Source organism: Cynocephalus volans, chromosome 5 (genome assembly GCF_027409185.1).
Source record: "Cynocephalus volans isolate mCynVol1 chromosome 5, mCynVol1.pri, whole genome shotgun sequence".
In the NCBI taxonomy this organism is placed as follows: Eukaryota; Metazoa; Chordata; class Mammalia; order Dermoptera; family Cynocephalidae; genus Cynocephalus; species Cynocephalus volans.
In genome coordinates this window covers 141929659-141938377 of record NC_084464.1, presented here as the reverse complement: position 1 = coordinate 141938377, position 8719 = coordinate 141929659, and positions in this window count along the sequence as shown.

Here is an 8719-nt window from a genome sequence, read left to right as displayed (position 1 = left end):
TGTACACAGTTGGGATCAGTTCCGCTTCACTTCTGCACATTTGGCTTCAGAAAAAATAAAAACACAGGGAGCGATTTAGACTCAGATGTATCTATTCCATCTTTTGGGGGGGTTTTTTTGTATACTGCCTTTTTTTTCTCTTTTTATATGATAAATCATTAAGATTATATTTTTATTTATTTATTTTTTCCCAAGCACGTCCCATTTTCTTTCTTTTTTTAAAAAATTTATTTTGTCAATATACAATGTGGTTGATTATTGTGGCCCATGACCGAAACCTCCCTCCCTCCTCCCTCTCCCGCCTCCCTCCCAACAACCTCATATCTGTTTGCTTGTCATATCAACTTCAAGGAATTGTAATTGTTGTGTCTTCTTCCCACCCCCACCCCAGTTGTTTGTGTATTTATTTATTAATTTTTAGCTCCCACAAATAAGTGAGAATATGTGGTATTTCTCCTTCTGTGCCTGACTTGTTTCACTTAATATAATTCTCTCTGGATCCATCCATGTCATTGCAAATGGCAGTATTTCATTCTTTTTTATAGCAGAGTAGTATTCCATCGTGTAGATATACCACATTTTCCGTATCCACTCATCCGATGATGGGCATTTGGGCTGGTTCCAACTCTTGGCTATTGTAAAGAGTGCTGCGATGAACATTGGGAAACAGGTATACCTTCGACTTGATGATTTCCATTCCTCTGGGTATATTCCCAGCAGTGGGATAGCTGGGTCATATGGTAGATCTATCTGCAATTGTTTGAGGAACCTCCATACCATTTTCCATAGAGGCTGTACCATTTTGCAGTCCCACCAACAATGGATGAGAGTTCCTTTTTCTCTGCAACCTCGCCAGCATTTATCGTTCAGGGTCTTTTGGATTTTAGCCATCCTAACTGGGGTGAAATGGTATCTCAGTGTGGTTTTGATTTGCATTTCCCGAATGCTTAATGATGTTGAGCATTTTTTCATATGTCTGTTGGACATTCGTATATCTTCCTTTGAGAAATGCCTGCTTAGCTCTTTTGCCCATTTTTTAATTGGGTTGCTTGTTTTTTTCTTGTAAAGTTGTTTGAGTTCCTTGTATATTCTGGATATTAATCCTTTGTCAGATGTATATTTTGCAAATAATTTCTCCCACTCTGTTGGTAGTCTTTTAACTCTGTTAATTGTTTCTCTTGCTGTGCAGAAGCTTTTTAGTGTGATATAATCCCATTTGTTTATCTTTCCTTTGGTTGCCCATGCTTTTGGGGTTGTATTCATGAAGTCTGTGCCCAGTCCTACTTACTGAAGTGTTTCTCCTATGTTTTCTTTAAGAAGTTTTATTGTTTCAGGGTGTATATTTAATTCTTTAATCCATTTTGAGTTGATTTTAGTATATGGTGAGAGGTATAGGTCTAGTTTCATTCTCCTGCATATGGATATCCAGTTATCCAAGCACCATTTGCTGAAGGGGCAGTCTCTTCCCCAGTGTATAGGCTTGGTGCCTTTGTCAAAGATCAGATGGCTGTAGGTGTGTGGGTTGATTTCTGGATTCTCTATTCTATTCCATTAATCAGTGTGTCTGTTTTTACACCAGTACTATGCTGTTTTGGGTATTACAGCTTTGTAGTATAGTTTAAAGTCAGGTAGTGTTATGCCTCTAGCTTTATTTTATTTGCTCAGCTTTGCTTTGGCTATGCATGGTCTTTTATTATTCCATATAAATGTCTGGATAGTTTTTTCCATTTCTGAGAAAAATGTCATTGGAATTTTGATGGGGATTGCATTGAATTTGTATATCACCTTGGGTAGTATGGACATTTTCACAATGTTGATTATTCCAATCCGAGAGCATGAGATATCTTTCCATCTTCTTGTATCCTCTCTAATTTCTCTCAGCAGTGGTTTGTAGTTCTCATGATAGAGATTATTCACATCCTTGGTTAATTCAATTCCTAAGCATTTTATATTGGGGGTGGCTATTGTAAATGGGCAAGGTTTCTTGATTTCTCTTTCTGCATGTTCACTATTGGAGAATAGAAATGCTACTGATTTTTGTGTGTTGATTTTGTATCCTGCTACTTTGCTGAAATCATTTATCAACTCCAGGAGTTTTTTTGTAGAGGCTTTAGGCTGTTCGATATATAGGATCATGTCATCTGCAGAGGGACAGTTTGACTTCATCTTTTCCAATCTGGTTGCCCTTTATTTCCTTCTCTCCTCTGATTGCTCTGGTTAATACTTCTAACACTATGTTGAATAGGAGTGGTGAGAGTGGGCATCCTTGTCTAGTTCCTGTTCTTAAAGGAAAAGCTTACAGCTTTTCTCAGTTCAGGATGATATTGGCAGTGGGTTTATCATATATATCTTTAATTATGTTGAGATACTGTCCATCTATACCTAACTTATAGAGGGTCTTTGTCATGAATGAATGTTGAATTTTATCGAATGATTTTTCAGCATCTATAGAGATGATCATATGGTCCTTGTGTTTGATTTTATTGATATGGTGTAAGACATTTATTGATTTGCATATGTTGAACAAACCTTCCATCCCTTGGATGAATCCCACTTGATCGTGGTGTATAATTTTACATATGTGTTGCTGTATTCTGTTAGCTAGTACGTTATTGAGAATTTTTGCATCTATATTCATCAAGCATATCAGCCTGTAGTTTTCTTTTTTAGTTTTATCTTTACCTGGTTTTGGTATCAGAGTGATGTTTGCTTCATAAAATGAGTTTGGGAGATTTTCATCTGTTTCAGTCTTTTGGAATAGTTTGTAAAGAATTGGTGTCAATTCCTCTTTGAATGTTTGGTAAAATTCTGCTGTGAATTCATCTGGTCCTGGGCTTTTCTTTGTTGGGAGCCTCCTGATAACAGCTTCAATCTCCTTTATTGTTATTGTTCTGTTTAGATTTTCTACATCTTCTTGGCTCAGTTTTGGTAGTTTGTGTATGTCCAGAAATTCATACATTTCTTCCAGATTTTCAAATTTGTTGGCGTATAGTTGTTTATAGTAGTCTCGAATGATTCCTTGTATTTCAGATGAATCAGTTGTAATATCGCCTTTTTCATTTTTAATTTTTGTTATTTGGATCTTCTCTCTTCTTTTTTTTGTTAGCCATGCTAATGGTTTGTCAATTTTATTTATCTTTTCAAAAGACCAACTTTTTGATTCATTGATCTTTTGTATTGTTTTATTGGTTTCAATTTCATTAAGTTCTGCTCTGATCTTAATGATTTCTTTCTGTCTGCTAATTTTAAGTTTGGATTGTTTTTGTTTTTCTAGTTCTTTAAGGTGAAGTGTTAGGTTGTTCACTTGCCATCTTTCCATTCTTCTGAAGTAAGCATTTAATGCAATAAATTTCCCCCTTAGTACTGCTTTTGCAGTATCCCACAGGTTTTGGTATGATGTATCATTGTTTTCATTAGTTTCAATAAATTTTTTGATTTCCTGCTTGATTTCTTCTTGGACCCATATGTCATTAAGTAGAATGCTGTTTAATTTCCATGTGTTTGTATAGTTTCCAGAGTTTCATTTGTTATTAATTTCTAATTTTAATCCATTGTGGTCTGAGAAAAATACATGGGATAATTCCAATTTTTTTTGAATTTATTGAGACTTGATTTGTGACGTAATATGTGATCTATCCTTGAGAATGATCCATGTGCTGATGAGAAGAATGAATATTCTGAGGTTGTTGGATGGAATGTTCTGTAGATATCTGCCAAGTCCAATTGGTCTAGTGTATTATTTAGATCTTGTGTTTCTCTACTGATTCTTTGCCTAGATGATCTGTCTAATATTGACAGTGGAGTGTTCAGGTCCCCTGCTATTATGGTATTACTGTCTATTTCCTTCTTTGTTTTATAAATCTAGCTGCTCCAACATTGGGTGCGTACATATTTATGATTCTTATGCCTTCTTGATGAGTCATTCCTTTTATCATTATGTATTGGCCCTCATTATCTCTTTTTATGGTTTTTAGTTTAAAGTCTATTTTATCAGATATAAGAATAGCTACTCCAGCTGGTTTTTCTTTTCTGTTTGCATGGTAAATCTTTTTCCATCCTTTCACTCTTAGTCTATGTGAGTCTTTATGGGTTAGATGAGTCTCTTGAAGGCAGCATATAGTTGGGTCCTCATTTTTAATCCAGTCAGTCAGTCTGAGTCTTTTGATTGGGGAATTTAAGCCTTTTACATTAAGAATTATTATTGAAAGGTGTTGATTTAATCTTAGCATTTTATTGATTTTTGTTTGGAGGTCTTAAGTGTCTTTTGTTCCTTTCTTTCTGATTTACTGTTTGTTTTCTGTATTTGTTGGTTCCTTGGGTTGTAGATAGCCTTTTTTGTTTGTTTGTTTGTTTTCTCTTCATAGATGCCATTTTTATTATACTAGTGTGTTTTGATTTTCCTTGGGTTTTTATGGCAGTCGTAGTTTTCAGGTACCAAAACCAGTACTCCCTTGAGAATTTCTTGTAAGGCTGGTTGTGTGGTAGTGAACTCCCACAGTTTTTGTTTGTTGGAGAAATATACTATTTGCCCTTCATTTTGGAAAGATAACCTTACAGGGTAGAGTATTCTTGGCTGGCAATCTCTGTCTTTTAGTATTTTGAATATATCATCCCATTCCTTTCTGACTTTTAGGGTTTGTGATGAAAAGCCTGCTGTTAGTCTGATTGGGGTTCCTTTATAGGTGATTTGACACTTCTCTCTTGCAGCTTTTAAGATTCTCTCTTTGTCTTTGAGTTTTGCCAATTTGAGTATAACATGTCTTGAGGAAGACCTTTTTGGGTTGAATACAATTGGGGATCTTTGAGCTTCCTGAATCTGAAGATCTGTGTCTTTTCCAATAACTGGGAAGTTTTCTGCCACTATGTTGTTGAATATGTTTCAATGCAATCTCCTTTTTCCTCCCCTTCTGGAATACCCATGACTCGGATATTTGAGCATTTAAGGTTTTCTGATATCTCTGTCAGGTTTTCTTCAATGCTTTTAATTTTTTTCTTTTCTTATTTTTTGTCTGCCCATGTTATTTCAAACAGCCCATCTTCAAGGTCAGAAGTTCTCTCTTCTACTTCTGCAAGCCTGCTGGTTAAACTCTCTGTTGTGTTTTTTATTTGGTTGAATGAATTCTTCAGCTCAGCAAGCTCCGCTACATTCTTTTTCAGGGCATTGATTTCCTTGTACATTTCTTCTTTCAGGTCCTGTATACTTTTCATCATTTCATCGTGTTGTCTAGCTGAGTTTTCTTGTATCTCATTCAATTTCCTTAGAGTTATCACTCGAAATTCCTTGTCAGACATTTCAAGGGCTTCTTGTTCTATAGGATCTAGAGCTTGAGAGTTATTACCCTTTGGTGGTGTACTTTACTGATTTTTAATATTTCTGGTATCTTTCCTTTGATGTTTAGTCATTGTGGCAGGAGTGTCACAGTCCACTGGTTTGACACTATTGTCTGGCTAGGATGTTGCTCGAGTTGCCAATTTGGTCTGGCTACCTCAGTGTCTGCTCGGTTGGCCACTAGTGGTTTGTGTGTGTGTGGCCTTGGATCTTGGGCCTCTCCAGGGAGCCACCTCTCTGGTCAGCATGCACTCAGCTGGGCTGCTGGGTCACATGCTGGCACTGCAGGGTGTGTGGTCTCTGTGGAGCTTCTGCCTCCCCTGATGGATGTCTCCCTGCTACACACACTCTTGGCTGGGCCAGGGGTGGAATTGGGTGGCAGATGTGAGGCCTACCTGCTGGGTCACAGGCTGGTACCACAGGGCGTGTGGTCTCTGGTATACTGCCTTTCTTGATGTTTGCTAAGAAATACATTTCATTCATCCATCTATTTTTAAATGATCAATATTTATATTTGTTAAGAAATATAGTAGACATTACAGCTATGAAGATGGACAAAATATTGCCAGATCCTCAAAGAATTCACATCTAAGTACAGAAAATGCATTTCAGGTATTCTAATGTCTGAATATTTGTGTCCCCTCCCCACCAAATTCATGTGTCAAAACCTAATCCCCAATGCAACAGTATTAAGAGGTGGGGCCTTTGAGACTTGATTACGTCTACCTTCATGAACATGAATCATGCCCTTATAAAAGAGGCACCAGGAGCTTGTTTGCACCTTTGGCCACATGAGGATGTAGCAAGAATCTGCCATCTATGAAACAAAGAGCAAGCCCTCATCAGACACTAATCTGGAGTCTTGATCTTGGATGTCCCAGACTGCAGAACTGTGAGAAATACATTTCTATTGTTTATAAATTACTCAGTCTAAATTTAAAATTCAAAGTCTGGGAAGGAGAGGAGGAAAGGAGCATGGGGGAAAGGTTGGTAAAAGGATACATAGAGTTAGATAGGAAGAATTAGTTCTGGTGCTCTAGGGTGACTATTGCTGATAGTATTGTATCGTATATTTCAAGATACCAGAAAAGAGGATCTTCAATGTTATAACCACAAAGAAATGATAAATGTCTAGGTGATAGATATGCTAAATATTGTGATTGGATCATTATACAATATATGCATGTATTGGAACAACAAACTGTACCACTATAAAAATGTACAAATAAAAACAATTAAAAATTCAAACCAGTATAACATGCAAGAAAATAAGTAATTGAGAAAATTTGAGAGGAGGCAGGGCAAGATGGCAGACTTGAGGTTCCCAGGGCACATTCCTCCCACAGAAAAAGACCAGAATAACAACTAACAGACAGCTAAATATTGACAGGAGCATCTGTGGGAGAGTGCAGAAGTACTGTAGGAGACTGGTGAGATCCCTGTGGAGCGCTAAAGCCCAGAGTGGCAGCACAGAGAGGAGAGAGAGGCACACAGCCTCAGCTGCCTCATCTTGAGCACTGGAATCTGTGTAGGAGAAATTTTCCCTTGTGGTGAAAAGGAAGGCAGAGGACACGCAACAACCCCCATCCTCACCACAGAGGCCTGCAGTCTGGGAACGTAACCCTAGTCCTGCTGGACTGATGCACAACCAAGTCCCCAGTCAGAGATCTGATAGGTAGACCCTCTTTGGGAAACCACCCCATATTCCTCCCTCTACCCCCAGTCTGGCCAGAACCCAGAAAAGCAGCACACGGGTCTCTACCCTAACAAATATACCCTTGGGCTGGTGGAAATAATGTGCACCCATGCCCTCCCTTAGAAGCAGCCAGGTGGTTCCATCCTGAACAGTCCCCCCAAGTGGCCTTGCCAACAGCCCTAGAAATGGCTGGATTGACCAGCCCACTGAAGACCTGCTTAGTGTCACTGCCCACTGCCAAGAAGCAGCTGGATGAGACATCTCACTGCAGGCCTGCCTAACAGCCCCACCCACCAACTGGGAAGCTGCTGGTCAGCCTCCTTGCTGCAGGCCTGACTAGTGGCTTTGCCAACAATAAGAGAAGCAGCTGGATAGCCCCCCTCACTGCAGCCCTGCCTAGTGGTCTCACCTACTTCCTGAGAAGCAGTGCAGCAGCTCTGCTCTTGTGAGATCAGCTCCTGAACTACCACGAAAAGCAAGACCTCACACCAGGACACTAGAAGTGCCACAATGGAAGGGCCACTAGTGGAACTGCACTCAGCTAGCTGAGCCAAAGTGTGCCATGTCCATGGATCAGAGAAACAGCTCAGCTGTCAGGCCCCTGAAAAACCCATCCATGACTCTGAGCCATCACACGTACTGTATTTGAGTGAGAAACAGCTTGGCTGACATGCCCCTGGCAGGACCATCCCTAGTCAGATAAGCACCATGATGACCCTGCCACTGGCAAACCAGTTTCAAAGACCCTGACATGCCATATGCACACACCCCCAGCTTGAGAATCAATCCAGCAACCACATCCCAGTGAGTCAGTTCCCAAGATGGCTGACCCACAGGATGCATGTTCAAACCCCAGAATGTGAACTAACCCAGCAATTCTCCCCGCACTTCTGGCAAAGCTGTGCCAGTACCACTACAAAACTTCCAATCATAAGTCTCTGAGTCATTCACATACATAGCAAAGTGGATTACAGCTGAAGAAACTACACAGAATTTACACTACTGCACCCATTCTGAACAAAGCCATCTTATGCTATCCATTCAACATCCTAGGACACATGTGCAGGTGAAAGTCTTTCTCCACATAAACCACTCCACGAAACTCAAGGAGGTGACTATTCCACCAGATGCACAAATATCAAGGCAGGGAAACAAGAAATATGAAAATACAAAGTAACATGACTCCACCAAGAAAACTATTCCACCCCATGCACAAATATCAAGGCAGGGAAACAAGAAATATGAAAAAACAAAGTAACATGACTCCACCAAGAAAACAAAATAATGCTCTAATAATTGATCCCAAAGAATTGGAAATTGCTGATTTGACAGAAAAAGAATTCACTCTAATGACCTTAAGAAAACACACAGAGGTTCAAGAGGATAAAAATAGTTCAATGAAATCAGTAAAACAATTCGCAGTCTGAATGAGAAATTCTACAAAGAAACAGATATTTAAACATTAGGCAGAAATCTTGAATTGTAGGATTCATTGAATGAAATAAAAAATACATCTGAGAGTCTCAGCAACAGACTAGATCAAGCACAAGAAAGAATTTCTTATTTTGAAGATTGCAGTTTTGAAATAACATAGGGAGAAAAATACAGGAAAAAAAAAGAATGAAGAAAGCTTACAAGATCTCTGGAATACTATTAAGTGAACAAATATATGAATTATGGGCATTCCATAAGGA